At 32.8% G+C, this 15,634-nt stretch overlaps 1 protein-coding gene across 1 annotated transcript in view; it reads right to left on the reverse strand.

The window, feature by feature from the left end:
- Positions 1-14,964, reverse strand: part of PIK3C2G (phosphatidylinositol-4-phosphate 3-kinase catalytic subunit type 2 gamma) — a 390,888-nt gene extending 375,924 nt beyond the window's left edge. Inside the window, exon 1 of the mRNA XM_079938052.1 lies at positions 14,930-14,964. The gene's annotated coding sequence lies outside the window, so the exon portion shown is untranslated. The remainder of the gene's footprint in view (positions 1-14,929) is intronic.
- Between the last annotated feature and the right edge of the window lie 670 nt (positions 14,965-15,634).

The raw sequence follows: 15,634 nt of genomic DNA on the forward strand, positions 1-15,634 counted from the left end.
TGATTCTCTTGTTATCTCTATTGGCAGTTAGTTTTCTACTTTATTATATATTTTGGAATTTGGGGAAAATGTCCTTTTCTTCCAGAAATTTTCTTTGGCAGATAAATTTATTTTGCTTGATTCCATATCTTTAATTTACCAAGATCACTGTGGCAGCCAATATTCTTCTATCACTATTTTTACACTAAACTCTTGTAATAGGGCCTCTGTGTCTCATAGTTATTAGCACACGGTACCTTGAAATATAATTCAGTTTGTTCTCTCCTAGTGAACATAAGATCTTCAAAGCAGGGATTCAATCATAATTTTGTTTTATCTATAGTAATATCTAACAATAAAAATACTCAGAATATTACATTAATGAGCTTGTGAGAATACTCTCTAAATATTGTTACAATGACAGATTCAGTGTGAAGCCCAGTGTCACATTTAGATTTTCTGAATTTGAAATTCTATTTAAAAATGCAAGAACTGTAGGAATAGTATGTACACATTAAAAATGAAAACTAGTTTCAAAAACTAGAAAATAAAAATAATCCAAAGTGATAGCTCTGTAATAAGGACTTTATTATCTTACCACTGGTTTCTTAAGGGTTCAGCACTCTCACTGCTGTTCTTCAACTGCACACTCTGTTTGTGACTAAAATGTCTAGAGTGATCTATCTGTGTTTTTAAGGTTTCTATTTTACCTCTTTTCTTTGAATTTGAATTGTTCTTTGGACCAAGTGGAAATCAAATACTGACCTTGACCATATCATTTAACCTTTCTGGGTTTTATAGTCCCATCTCTAAAAGAAGAGTTTTGAACCATAATCCTCAACAATTAAATGATTAAACAAAGTATTCTTGCTATATTTCGTTTTATTTTTACCCAGAAAAACTATCCCTGAAATTTAAATAAATGTACGTTGTAGAAAACGTTGCTTATTGGAATTCTAATGCCATTTATGAATTAATAATTTTGATAATTATTTAGGCATTTCTATGTTTATATAAATATAGATAATATTTCACAACACATTGTACATCAGTATTACTTACCTTATCATTTCTTCTTTATTTTAATTTTATTTCTCTCATTTTATTTCTCTCTCAAGGCAATCAGGGTGAGCTCAGAAGCTCATTTCATGTTTAATGATTCACTACACATTATGAAAGGAGTTTTGTTCACCCTTGATTTTATCTTATCAGTTGCTACACAAATAAAGTTACATGTTCCCATGCTTTGTTTGAGCACCTTGAATAATTGGCATGACCACTATCAAAATCATTTTCTCCAATCTCTTACGTTAACTGTTACTGTTGACACATTTAATTTATACAATTAAACAGTTACCAGTAACAATCTAGCTGTTTAATGCTCCCTCTTTCACTAACTCCCAAGGCCTGGACAGGGGGGATCAAGGCTTAAAAGGACTTTTGTAAACGTTTTTTAGAAATTTTATTATTCTTTTTCTGTCACCCATATAAAATCTAAAAGTTTCATTGGTAATTTAGTGGAGTTGGAATTAAAAGTGTGCTATAGCTTTGTAATTATATTTCTCCCCTATAAAGAAATTACTAGATTCATTTGTCTCTTGAAGAATCAAGTTCAATCTAATGGAGCAATTCTCAAAACTTTTGGTCTCAAGAATATTTTATCCTCCTAAAAATAAGAACCACTGAATAACTTTTTTCATATAGTTTATGTATATTAAAACATCATATTAGAAATGATAATTGAGAAATATTTAAAATATATATATTAATTAATGTTTTCTTTGAATTTATTTTTCCCAGCTTGATTGAGATATACCTGACATATAACTTTGGGCAAGTTTAAGGTGGGTGACAAGTTGATTTAATACACATACAGTGCAAAATGATAACCACCTAGTATTAGCTAACACCTGCATCATGTCACTTAATTGCTAGTTCTTTTTTGTGGTTAGAACATTTAAGATTTAATCTCTTAGCTACTTTCAAGTATATAATACAGTATTATTAACTATCATGACTGTGCTGTATATTGGATTTCTAGAACATATTTATCTTATAACCAGAAGTATGTACCATATGACCAATATCTTCCATTCCCCTGCCCCCCCGCCCCCTCAGGACCTAGTAACCACCACTCTACTCTCTGTTTCTATGAGTTCAGGTTTTTTAGATTCCACATACAAGTGATATCATACAGTATTTGTCTTCCTTTGTCTGTCTTGCTTCACTTAGCATAATGCCCTCAAGACTCATCTATATTGCACAAATGACAGGATGTCCTTACTCACAGCTGAATAATATTCCATTGTGTGTGTGTGTGTGTGTGTGTGTGTGTGTGTGTGTGTATCTTGGCTATTGTGAATAATGCTTCAGTAAAGAGGAGAGTGCATGCGTCTCTTTGAGATTTTTTCTTCATTTCCTTTGGATATATACTCAGAAGTGGGACTGCTGGATCATATGGTAATTCTATTTTTAATTTTTTGAGGAACTTCCATACAGTTTTCTATAGTGGCTGCACCAACTTACATTCTCACCAACAGTACACAAGGATTTCCTTTCCTCCACATCCTAACCAACACTTCTTATCTCTTGTCTTTTTAATAATAACCATTCTAACAGGTGTGAGGTGATACCTCATTGTAGTTTTGACTTGCATTTCCCTGATACTTAGTAATGTTGTGCATCTTTTCATTTACCTGTTAGCCATTTGTATGTCTTCTTTGGGAAAATATCTGTTTAGTTCCTCTATCGATTTTTTAATCAGATTGTTTGCTTTTTGTGCTTTAATTGTGTGAGTTTTTAATGTGTTTTGGATGTTAAACCCTTATCAGATATACAACTTGCAAATATTTTCTCCCATTTGGTATGCTGCCTTTTTATTTTGTTGATTGTTTCCTTTGCTGTGCAGAAACTTTTTAGTTTGATATAGTCCCACTTGTTTATTTTTGCTTTTGTTGCCTTTGCTTTGGTATCAATACAAAAAATCATTGGCAAGACTAATGTCAAGACTCACCCCCTAGTTTTCTTCAAGGAGTTTTATGGTTTCACGTCTTACATTCAAGTCTTTAATCCGATTTGAGTTGACTTTTGTGTGTGGTGTAAGATAGAGGTCCAGTTTTATTCTTTTGCATATGGTTATCCAGTTTGCCCAACACTAATTATTAAAGAGACTATCCTTTCCCCATTGTATATTCTTGGCTTCTTTGTCATTAATTAATTGACCGTATACGTATGGGGTTATTTCTGTGTTCTCTATTCTGTTCTATTGATCTCTGTGTCTGTTTTTATTCCACTATCATTGTTTTGATTATTATAGCTTTGTAATTTAGTTTGATGTCAGGAAGTGTGATACCTCCAGCTTTGTTTTTCTTTCCAAGATTGTTTGGCTATGTGGGGTATTATGTGATTCCATATAGATTTTAGGATTTTTGTTCAATTTCAGTATAAAAGGACATCAGAATTTTGATAGGGAAAGCATTAAATCTCTAGATTGCTTTGAGTAGTATGGACATTTTAACAATATTAATTCTTCCCATCTATGAGAATGGAATATCTTTCCATTTATTTATGCCTTCTTCATTTTGTTCATCAATATCTTATTGTTTTAAGTGTACAGATCTTTCACCTTCTTGGTAAAATATATTCCTAAGTATTTTATTCTTCTTGATGTTATTGTAAACAGGGTTGGTTTTTATCTTTCTGATAGTTGTTAGTGTATAGAAACACAGATGGTTTTTGTATATTGATTTTGTATGCTTCTAAGTGACCTATTTTGTTTATTAATTCTAACGGTTTTTGGTGGAGTCTTTATATATAATCCATCTCATTTTTCTTGTTTAATTGCTCTGGATAGGACTTCTAGTACTATTTTGAATAAAAGTGATGAGAGGGAACATCCTTGTCTTGTTCCTGAACTTAGAGGGAAGCTTTCACATTTTCACATTAAGTGTGATGTTAGCTGTGGGCTAGTCATATATGGCCTTTATTATATTGAAGTTTGTTCCCTCTGTACCACGTGTGTTCCCAGTTTGTGAAGAGTTTTTTTTTTTTTTTTGGTACTCGGGCCTCTCACTGTTGTGGCCTCTCCCGTTGCGGAGCACAGGCTCCGGACGTGCAGGCTCAGCGGCCATGGCTCACGGGCCCAGCCGCTCCGCGGCGCGTGGGATCTTCCCGGAACAGGGCCCGAACCCGCGTCCCCTGCATCGGCAGGCAGACTCTCAACCACTGCGCCACCAGGGAAGCCCTGTGAAGAGTTTTTATCATGAAAGGATGTGGATTTGTCAACCCACAAATCTTTCTGCATATATTATTATGAGCATATGATTTTTATCCTTTTTATTAATGAGGTGTATCACATTGATTTGCAGATGTTGAACCATCCTTGAATCCCTGAAATAAATCCCACTTGATCATAATGTATGCTTCTTTCAATATATTGTTTCGTTCAGTTTGCTAATATTTTGTTGAGGATTTTTGCATCTATGACATTGGCCTGTAATTTACTTTTCTCGTAATAATTTACTCTTCTCGTAATAATTTACTCTGGCCTTATAATTTACTTTTCTTGTCTGGTTTTGGTATCAGGGTAATGTTGACCTTGTAGAATGAATTTGGGAATGCTTTTTCCTCTTCAGTTTTTTGGAATAGTTTCTGAACTATTGGTATTAACTTTTCTTTAGACGTTTGATATAATTCACCAGTGAAGCCATCTGGTCCCAGACTTTTGTTTGTTGGGAGGTTTTTGATTACTGATTGAATCTCCTTACTAATAATTGGTCTGCTCATTTTTTCTATTTCTTCATGATTCATTCTTGGTAGGTTGTATATTACTAAGAATTCATCTTTTTTTCCTCTAGGTCATCCAATTTGTTGGTGTATAATTGTTCATAACTGTCTCTTATCATCTTTTATATTTGTGTGGTATCAGTTGTAAGTGTATAAATTTATTTTAAAACAGTAATAATATACTTTTAAATGACAAATAGCATATTTATTTTAATTTAAAAACTGTATTTTCCAAAAACTATAAAAGAGAAAATTGGCATTTTTAAAAACATTATTGCAAAACTTCTTAGTGTCTGGTTCAATAGAAGATTGATGGACTCTGGTAAATGCTTCTGCATTCCCTTAGCCTCACTCAGATATGTAGTTGGAAAGGGAAAACTATAAATATTTTCATAAATATTGGTGATATTCTTGTATACTTCCACTTAAGAAATCCTGCTGTTGCAGTGCTCTCTTTTTTCTGTACCATGGCAACCGAGATATATGTTTGAGCAGCTTCCTCACTGCTCACAACAAGTATTACTGTAGTAAATTACAGCCCTTTCACATCATTGTGGCCATTATTCTTTGATACGAAAACAAAACTCATCAGGTAGTAGTTTCCTAAATGTTAGTTGCAGTATGGACTCTGAAACCCTATTAATAAAAATTTACATTAAAATTGATTAGTTTATCTTTCAATGGATCTTTTACTCATGTATGATTTTGTAATATCATGCATTTTTTATTTGGAAAGTACTGATTTACTGAGTTATGTGTATGTTTCAAGTGGTAACACATTTCATTAAACAATATCCAAAAACAAATCACATTTGTTAATATCACCACTCACCTAAGTCTTCAGGTGTTGCAATATACTAAGCTGAGTGGTGGGTACAAATTTTTTTAAATTTAAATTTTTGTTTCAAAGATTGAATTTGGTTGTTGGCAGCAAATAGTTCTTATTTTAAAAAAAAAATGACAATCACACTTAATTTAGTTTTGAGAATAGCAAATACCCAATACCCAAGTTTGACTAGCCATGGTTTCTGTCAGTAATTCCTGTAAGTAAAAATGGTGTTCCTTTGAAAGGGGTGTAGTTCAGCTCACAGTTCAAACAATTGCACATTTGCTTTTCTTCAAGATAATCATTATACTTTGATATGCAACAAATATGCTTCGTGTAATTCTCATTTAATTATCCAGAATATGAAAATAACTCATATCCAAAGGCTGAGGTTTTATAAAATTAATGAATACAGCTTAATCAGACTTCATAAAAAATACGTTTTACTGATTTTATTCTTAATGAAACTGACTTTTTTTTTTTTTTTTACTGTCCCTGGGTTTCAGTAAAGAACATAGTAACTACTAGAAAAATTTATACCAGTTCCTTGTTTTGTGATAGCAGTTTTACCTGCAATTACTTTTGTACCATCAGTGCAAATGCCAACAAAGTGTAAAAGGAATATAACATTTTGTATTTTTATGAAAATATTTTGACCTCATGGACCTCCTCAGAGTCTGGAACCTCAAGGTTTATAGATGATACTTTGAGGACTATTGGTCTAGTGAAAAGAGCTTCCATCCAGAGTTAGGAAACCAAATGGATAGCTCAGCTTTGCTGAAATTATTTTATAACTTGAGGTAAATTTCTTAAACTCTTAATCTCTTAATTTTTGTTTCTTCATCTATAAAATCTATAAAAGTTAAAGGGTTAATGGCTTTTCATGTCCCTCAGAATACTAAAAAATTATATGAAATTTAGTGTAGTGTGTTTGTTATAGCTACATGATAACTTCACATTAATTCAATATTAGTATAATTAGAAATGTGATTACATTAAGGTACAATTCTATTTTTCCATTTTTTGTTTAATTAAAAAATAGGGAAATTTATACCTAAAATACTTTGAAGGCTCTTTAAAAAGTAGTAATAGCATTTTTGAGTTAATTGAATTCCGTTCCTAAGTAAGGATTTTTATTAAAAAATAATTCCTAAAAATTCTGTCTTTGTTAACACTGCACCTCTACCATTCTCTTTCATAGATCCAGTTAATAATCATTTTTTCCCTTCCTAGTATATTATAAAACACATATTGATTCAGAAGCATCATTTGGAGGCCTTTTTTTTAATCACTTTATAGAGCTATAATTAGTCTTGATAAGTAAAATTAGGTTGAATTCCCAATATTTACCTTGTGAATATACAAAACTCTACAATATTTTCATAAATGTTGGTGATATTCTTGTATACTTCCACTTACGAAATCCTGCTGTTGCAGTGCTCTCTCTTTTCTGGACCACGGCAACCGAGATGTATGTTTGAGCAGCTTCCTCACTGCTCACACCAAGTATTAGAGTAGTCAATTACAGCAACTAAACTGTTTCCATAAACTTGCCACTTAAACTAATGCAAAAAACCTATCCTTTATCCCTACAAAAAATTAGAAGTCCGGAATAATGTGGAGTGCTCATTTGACTTCTTAAAAAAGAGAAGAAACCCCCAGTGGTACACACAGAGAAGGGCCAAAAACTAGGGTTAAGAGCACTATTGTTAAGCTGACCCTATGATTACTTTGAGGTGTGATTTTAAACAGACTCTTGCAATAAGACTTGAACGCATAAAAATCTGCCCCACAAGAGGTATTAGACATACTCTGACCACCAGTTTTGGGAGAAAAGAAAATCAAAACTTTTCCCTGTTAGTCAAGGAGAAATGTTTCCCTGTGAGAAATCAAGATCTGAGGTCTATGTCTCAGGTGATATCAAGTATGAATAAAAGGTGCTGACTGTGTGCTGAAGTCCTCAGTCCAAGAGATAAGCAAAGAAAGTTGTCCCGGTCCAGAGTTACCCTTAAAAAACCTGTAACACCACTCTAGAGCCACCCTCTTATAATCAAAGCTGGAAAGAATTCCGTAGGGAAAAAATACAAGCTTCACTAAAAGGCAGCTTACAGTTAAAAATAAATCACAACACAAGTGAATGAACAAAGTGTCATGAACAAAGCATCAGTTCTAGCAAAAAAGCCATAATTTTGAGATAATAGGACTAAATGAAAATAATAAAGCTAATATGTTTCAAATGATTAAAGCAATAAAGGAAAGCATAAAACCTGTAAGGGATAGAACAAAATACTGTAAGGATAGACAAAATGTAATAAAAGCAGAAAATTACACACACACATATAATCTGGAAGAAACAGGTTAAAAAAGAATATATATATATTTGAAATTAAAAGAAAAAAATAGTTGAAAAAATATAAACACTCATTGAATGGATTAAATAGTACATTAAACTCAGCTAAAGCAATTATTAGTGATCTGGATTCATAGTTGTGAGGGAATAGCCCAGAATGTTAGCACAGATGTATAAAAAGACAGAAAAATTCAAGACAGTTAAGAGATATGAAATTAGAATATATCTCATAGGAGATTATAGGACTCATTTAGAGTCCTTAAGAAAGAATAGAGACATTTTCAGACAGAAAAATTTCAAAAATATAAAGCCAAATCTTTTCCAGACTTGATGAAGAGTAAGAAATCTGGCTTTGTAAGAAGCAAATCAGGGCCAAGAACTATAAATAAAAATGAATCCAGATATACATAATACCAAAATGGAAAAAGAATCTTAATAGCAATCTGAAATAAAATAAAAAATGAACTGCCAGAAGACTTATATAAAGCAACAAAATAAGGTACATAATTAATAAAACAATATGCTTAAATTGCCCAGGGAAATAATAGAAAATTTTAATTTTATAGCAAATTAAATTAGCTCTCAATAATTAGGGGAAACCACCAGAAAACTACTAGAGCTAATCAATGAATTTGGTAAAGTTGCAGGATACAAAATTAATGCACAGAAATCTCTTGCATTCTATACACTAACAACAAAACATCAGAAAGAGACATTAAGGAAAAATCCCATTCACCATTGCAACAAAAAGAATAAAATTCCTAGGAATAAACCTACCTAAGGAGGTAAAAGACCTGTACTCAGAAAACTATAAGACACTGATGAGAAAAACTCAAAGATGACACAAACAGGTGGAGAGATATACCATGTTCTTGGATTGGAAGAATCAATATTGTGAAAATGACTATACTACCCAGAGCAATCTACAGATTCAATGCAATCCCTATCAAATTACCAGTGACATTTTTTACAGAACTAGAACAAAAAATCTAAAAATTTGTATGGAGACAGAAAAGTCCCTGATTAGCCAAAGCAGTCTTGAGAGAAAAAAATGGAGCTGGCGTAATCAGACTCCCTGTCTTCAGACTATACTACAAAGTTACAGTAATCAAGAGAATATGGTACTGGCACAAAAACAGAAATATAGATCAATGTTACAGGATAGAAAGCCCAGAGATAAACCCACGCACCTATGGTCAACTAATCTATGACAAAAGAGGCAAGGATATACAATGGTGAAAAGACAGTCTCTTCAATAAGTGGTACTGGAAAAACTGGATAACTACATGTAAAAGAATGAAATTAGAACACTCCCTAACACCATACACAGAAATAAACTCAAAATGGATTAAAGACCTAAATGTAAGACGAGACACTATAAAACTCTTAGAGGAAAACATAGGAAAAACACTCTTTGACATAAACCACAGCAAGATCTTTTTTAACCCACCTCCTAGAGTACTGGAAATAAAAACAAAAATAAACAAATGGGACTTAATTAAACTTAAAAGCTTTTGCAAAGCAAAGAAAGCCATAACAAGACAAAAAGCCCTCAGAATGGGAGAAAATATTTGCAAATGAAACAGCAGGCAAAGGATTAATCTGCAAAATATACAAACACTCATGGAGCTCAATATCAAAAAAACCAAACAATTCAGTTAAAAAATGGATGGAAGACCTAAATAGACACTTCACCATGGAAGACATACAGATGGAGAAGAGGTACATGAAAAGATTCTCAACATTACTAATTATCAGAGAAATGCAAATGAGAACTACAATGAGGTATCACCTCATGCCAGTCAGAATGTCCATTATGAAAAAATCTAGAAACAATAAATGCTGGAAAGGGTGTGGTGAAAAGGGAACCCTCCTGCACTGTTGGTGGAAATGTAAATTGGTACAACCACTATGGAAAACAGTATAGAGATTCCTTAAGAAACTGAAAATAGAACTACCATATGATGCAGCAATCCCACCTGCTGGGCATATCACCCTAGGAAAACCATAATTCAAAAAGAGATGTACCACAATGTTCATTGCAGCACTATTTACAATAGCCAGGACATAGAAGCAACCTAAATATCCATCGACAGATGAATGATTAAAGAAGATGTGGCACATACATACAATTCAATATTACTCAGCCATAAAAAGGGACGAAACTGAATTATTTGTAGTGAGATGGTTGGACCTAGAGTCTGTCATACAGAGTGAAGTAAGTCAGAAAGAGAAAAATACTTATGCTAACGCATATATATGGAATCTTAAAAAAAACAAAAATGGTACTGATAAACCTAGTTACAGGGAAGGAATAAAGATGTAGACATGGAGAATGGACTTGAGGACACAGGTTGGGTGGGGGTAAGCTGGGGCGAAGTGAGAGTAGCATCAACATATATACACTACCAAATTTAAAATAGTTAGCTAGTGGGAAGCAACAACATAGCACAGGGAGATCAACTCGGTGTTTTGCAATGACCTAGAGTAGTGGGATAGGGAGGATGGGAGGGAGGCTTAAGAGAGAGGGGATATGGGGACATGTGTATGCCTATGGCTGACTCACTTTGTTGTACAACAGAAACTAACACAGCATTGTGAAGCAATTGTACTCCAATAAAGATCTATTTTAAAAAAAAAGAGCAGTGTAAGAAAAACTTAACCCTTCAGGTCTCTAGAATTATTATAAATGATACAGTGTTCAAACAGGGTTTGACAAATAGGACAATATATATGCAGATATATTGTAGTGACATTACAAATCCATTTACTTTTGATATGCGTCTTTATATTTAAAGTGGGTTTCTTATAGATAGCATATAATGGGGTCTTGTTTTTTGATCCAGTCTAACAATCTCTGTCTTTTAATTGATGCACTTAGATCATTGACATTTAATGTGAATGTTGATATAGTTGGATTAATTTACCTACCATATTTGTTACTGTTTTCTATTTGTTGCCCCTGTTCTTTTTTCTTACTTTTGTCTTCCACTCCTTTTCTTCTTTGTGTGGTTTTTGGTATTAAATTTTAAGAGAAAAATTTCAACTCTTTATAGCTATCTTAGTAAATTACTGAAAGGAATTTGCTTTCTGATGATTTGTTTTATCCTCCAAGATTTCAAATTCAGAAAATCATTATGTTGGTGGCTGACAATGGTGAGTGAGGTAAAAAGCAGTGAAATCCTTAAATATGAATTCCATTTTCCCAGCATTTGCCTCAGTGCCTAGCATGATAAAATGGCAATTTTAATGACAATAAATCATCATATGAAATAATCATTAGGCATTCTCTAAAATTAAGACTGTATAACTATTTAAATGACAAACATAAGGAGGCCTCTTATTTTTCATTTTGTGTACTTACTACCTATTTTTAACTTGTTAACATTTTGTGGTGTTAAATGGGGCTTACTGTCTACAACCTGGTGCTTTGGAGTCCCCCATTTTAATTTACTTTCAGTGATTGATAATGCTTGTTTATAATTTTGCCTCATTTCAGCGATACTAATGTTAGGAATATAGCTCTATTTACACTAAATTCTAAAGACTTGCCAAAAGAAATACCATGAAAGAAAAGTAACAACTGGATCATAAATTTAAATTCCTTAATCTCAGTCCTTTACTGGTTCTTTAAATTATATTTTCTCTAACATGTTAATATTTTAGCATACACGAAGAATATAATATATAAGTAAAGATTCACAGCCTAAAATATTAAAAAGTGTTTGCTTGTAGATATTTTTGTTATGAATGTAGTGCCATCTTTCAGTACTAAAGTTAAACTAAAGCATATTTTAATTATCTAGGTAAGATTAATATGTTAATTTACTTTACAAGTGTGTATTTAAATTCATCATTTTCATAGCCTTTCATTTTCCATATGCCTTTCTAATTCCTGCAGAATTCCTCTGGAGGGCACTATTATCATAACTAATACAATTAGCTCCAGCTGGCTGTGACAGGGAATGGCACTGCGTCTTGGCTGGTGCTTTGCTTACCTATTTCAAATCTTAATGTTCAGCATGACTTTGACTTTTCCACCTTCTTAAGGGTAAAAATAAACTCTTCTGTCTCTTTTGAGGATTATAGAAGTTATCCCCAGTCACATTATACCCTATTTAAAAACAAACACCATTTCTGCCCTCCTTATTACTTCTTGGTAAAACACCCTGGAAAGCTAATGAGGTGCTAGTGTGAAATGTGAGTTCTGCGAGGGAATTTTTTTCTAATTGCTTTAATAAAAGATATATAGGAGTTTGAGTAGCAGTATAGAAATCAGCTAAATAAAAAGTCTCATCCAAATTTAATTTTCTTTCACATAATCTTTTGCTCACTAAATGAGAATTCAAGGTAAAACCAAATTAAAAAAAAAAAACCCTTCAGAGGTCAAAGTTGTTTTCATATGTCTGTAGAGACTGCATGTTATTTTAGGAAAGTGAGTCTGCCCTGAAAGCTGTGTTTGATGACTATAACCTTGATAATCAGTTCATTAAATAATTATGTGATCCCACTCAGAATTCTAATTGAAAAAGAATGCATTTCATTTAAAGTCAATTGAGATAAGTACCTATATAAATAACACCTGGGTCACTGAACTATTTGTAGTCTTTTTTTAATATATTTGAATACTTTGTGTTTTTGAATGGTTTTCATTTACTGCTTAAATAGAAAATCAAATGTGTTTGAAGATTTCATAAGTTTTGAAATTACAATCAGAAATTAAATATTACCTTCTAGATAAAAGTTTTCAGAAACACTGTCTTTCATTTTCATGATGTATAATAGAACTGCAGAAACGATACTTTCTATTAAGAAAGTAATGCATATAGAAAGTAATTTTATTCTTTTATTTGGGGAGGTGCTTATTTACTTTTTAAAGATTCTATTTTGTGCTTATAAGGTGCTTAGTCGGCAATTTATTGATTGCCTGGATTAATAGCAGAATGGTAAAAAAACAACAAAACAAAACAAAATACAAAACAAAAAAAAAATAAGAAAATTGAAATCCAGATATAATCTCCTGGATAATACATGAGGTTAATTTTAAATGCATAATATTCCTTTTTTTATATCAAAGTTTTAGAATATGATGATACAGTTCCACCCCACTGCCCTCCCTACTTCTGGAATAGTATTCCTCTTCCTTTTGGAAATGTGTCCAGTCTCCACTTGTATCATGTGTTCCTGGTGGAAGTTTTGCATCCGTTATGCCCTGTCTGGGCATATGGGTGGACATGGGCCCCAAGCTGAGCCGGTCCATTCAGGGTCTAGAAAGTAATTTTAAAGAGGAGAAAATATAATTTTGGAAAATATAATTTTCCAAAAAAAGTATATTTTGCCTAAGTATATTCCACATCCATTCATATTCATTTCTGAAGTACTAGAAAATATATTAATGTTTAACATTGACTGCTCTATCTTAAATGAATCATTACATATAGATGACATTGATAGGAGGTAAATTTTTTTCCTTTAAAGAAAATAACCTTTTTCTTGTCCTTAGCAGATTATACAACTCTATTGATCAGTGGCTGATCTCATTGTGGCATTGTGGGCATTTACTCTAAGATAGTGGTATGGGAGGGAGCTCTGGGAGTGAGTGGGCTCTGCTTCCTACCATTTTCTAGTGGAGTACTCCTAACACAGAGTGATCCCACATAGTGTGAAAGCTATGTAGAGCTTAGCCTCTTGTAGTCTTAAGAATTCATTTAATTTTGTATTGTACTTTATATAATTCCATGTTTGTTTTAAAACAAAGAGAATATCCAAAATACCGTGTGATGTTTATCTCTGACTTCAGTACTCTTGAGATTCCACTGCCAAAGCCATATTTGAGAAGCAAGAGATAGAAAATGGCATTTGTAATTAGCTATAAGTTCTGATCGTATGTTTATTGCTTACTGGTATTGGGCTTTGTACAATGTATTTAATTTCTCTAAACCTCAGTTACCCCTTGTAAAATGGAGGTCATATTCTACTGAACCACATGAAATTGCTATTTATGCAAGTTAAAAATAGTGGAGTACCGAAAATTTCTTCTGATTCAGGCTAAGAATAGCCTTACCTTCCCACATATATATGACTAATTAATATATGCAAAGCTCCCAATAAAGTACTTGACTCAAACTAATTTTAATTATACTAGGAAAATTGTTCAGAGCTGTATGTTAACAACATAAATAAAAACACTCTATTACAAATAAACATGCCGTCTACTGAGGTGAGAAGTCTATACAATTAGAAATCATAGTTACATTTTTTACCACTCATTAACGATGAGAGTAAACATCAACATTGTTATTTCTTAAATAACTAGTTCATGTGATTGTTAAAACGATTGTATATATGAGCATATCTGTTGTGTATTTATTCAGTAAAGAAAGAGTAAAGTAGTACAAATAGGTATTATGTAGAAATAGTACAAACAAAATGTGTCAGGTACTGTTCTAGATGTCGGGAATACAGCAGTTAATATGACAAAATCCATTCTCTCTGGAGGAATATACACTAGTAAGTGGAGACTGATAATAAGCAAGTAGATATATTCAAAAACCTAATAATTGCATATAGAGATATGAAAGAAAAATTAAAATCTTGGCATGTAGTAGGTACTTAACATAGATTTTTACAATTCAACTTTTTGTTAATCATTACATATCCATACCATTAAATCTCAGCCCATCATTCCTTTCCTTTGTAGCTTAATTTACACGGATATGTGATAAGATGGTCTGTAAATTTGGAGAATTCAAAGAATTCTGAATTATTAGCTTCTCTGGATAACAAACATCATGTGAAAAAGCCTCTCTCTTCTTTTTCTTCATTAATACATTAGCAATAATACTTACCTCTGGTTAAAAGGTGGTAGCACCATAAAATTTTAAGGCTAAATCTAGTCTAGGTTAAGAAATATGGTAATTGTTACCAAGCTATCTGACTTATCTTTCCCTAAATAACCAGGCTTCCTAAATGAAACATTTTTATTTTACCTTCTCTTCTTATAGCTTCATCCCCTTGGAATCTTTTATCATTTTATTGCATTTGAAGCGCTTTCTTTTTTGGGAAAAAAAAAAGAACTGTTTGAACTTTACAAACAGATATAAATGGAAAGAAAGAAGAGGAAGGTCAGATTTTGGGTCTGCTAACCTTGGCAATGTCCTTTGAAAGTAGTCCCCGGGTAGCTTTAACTTCTGCCAGCACATGTGAGCCTGAGATCACCCCCGGGCTCAGCCTGCTTGGCAAACTGACAGAGGTCACATTTTCACACAAATGAACAATTTCCCTGATAAAGTGAAACTGGTATTTAAGCACAAGCTCTAATGAGCAGCCCCCATCTTTAGCTCCCACTTTAAAGTATCCCCAAGGTTTTCAGTATAATTTCATTTGACCTTTAGCTAAAGACTGTATTTTACTAGATCACCAGTTTCCCCTGATCCCTGGAGTGTTCGCCTGTGTCAGCACTTATGAGAAACCCACATTGCACACAAGGCAGGTGTTCTCATCCCTCTTTAAGAACATCAGTCCTCTCATCCACTCCCCCTGATCTTATCTCTCCTTTATCTGGTTGATAGAAATTTTCACACTATTTCTTCAACTTCCCCAAACAGTATGCTTTGGATTGATATATTTTGTCCTGGGAGCAAACCATAATTATGGGCTATCTAAACTACTATTATTTTTTGGACAAACTTAAT

Source organism: Stenella coeruleoalba (assembly GCF_951394435.1).
Source record: "Stenella coeruleoalba genome assembly, chromosome: 11".
Classification (NCBI taxonomy): Eukaryota; Metazoa; Chordata; class Mammalia; order Artiodactyla; family Delphinidae; genus Stenella; species Stenella coeruleoalba.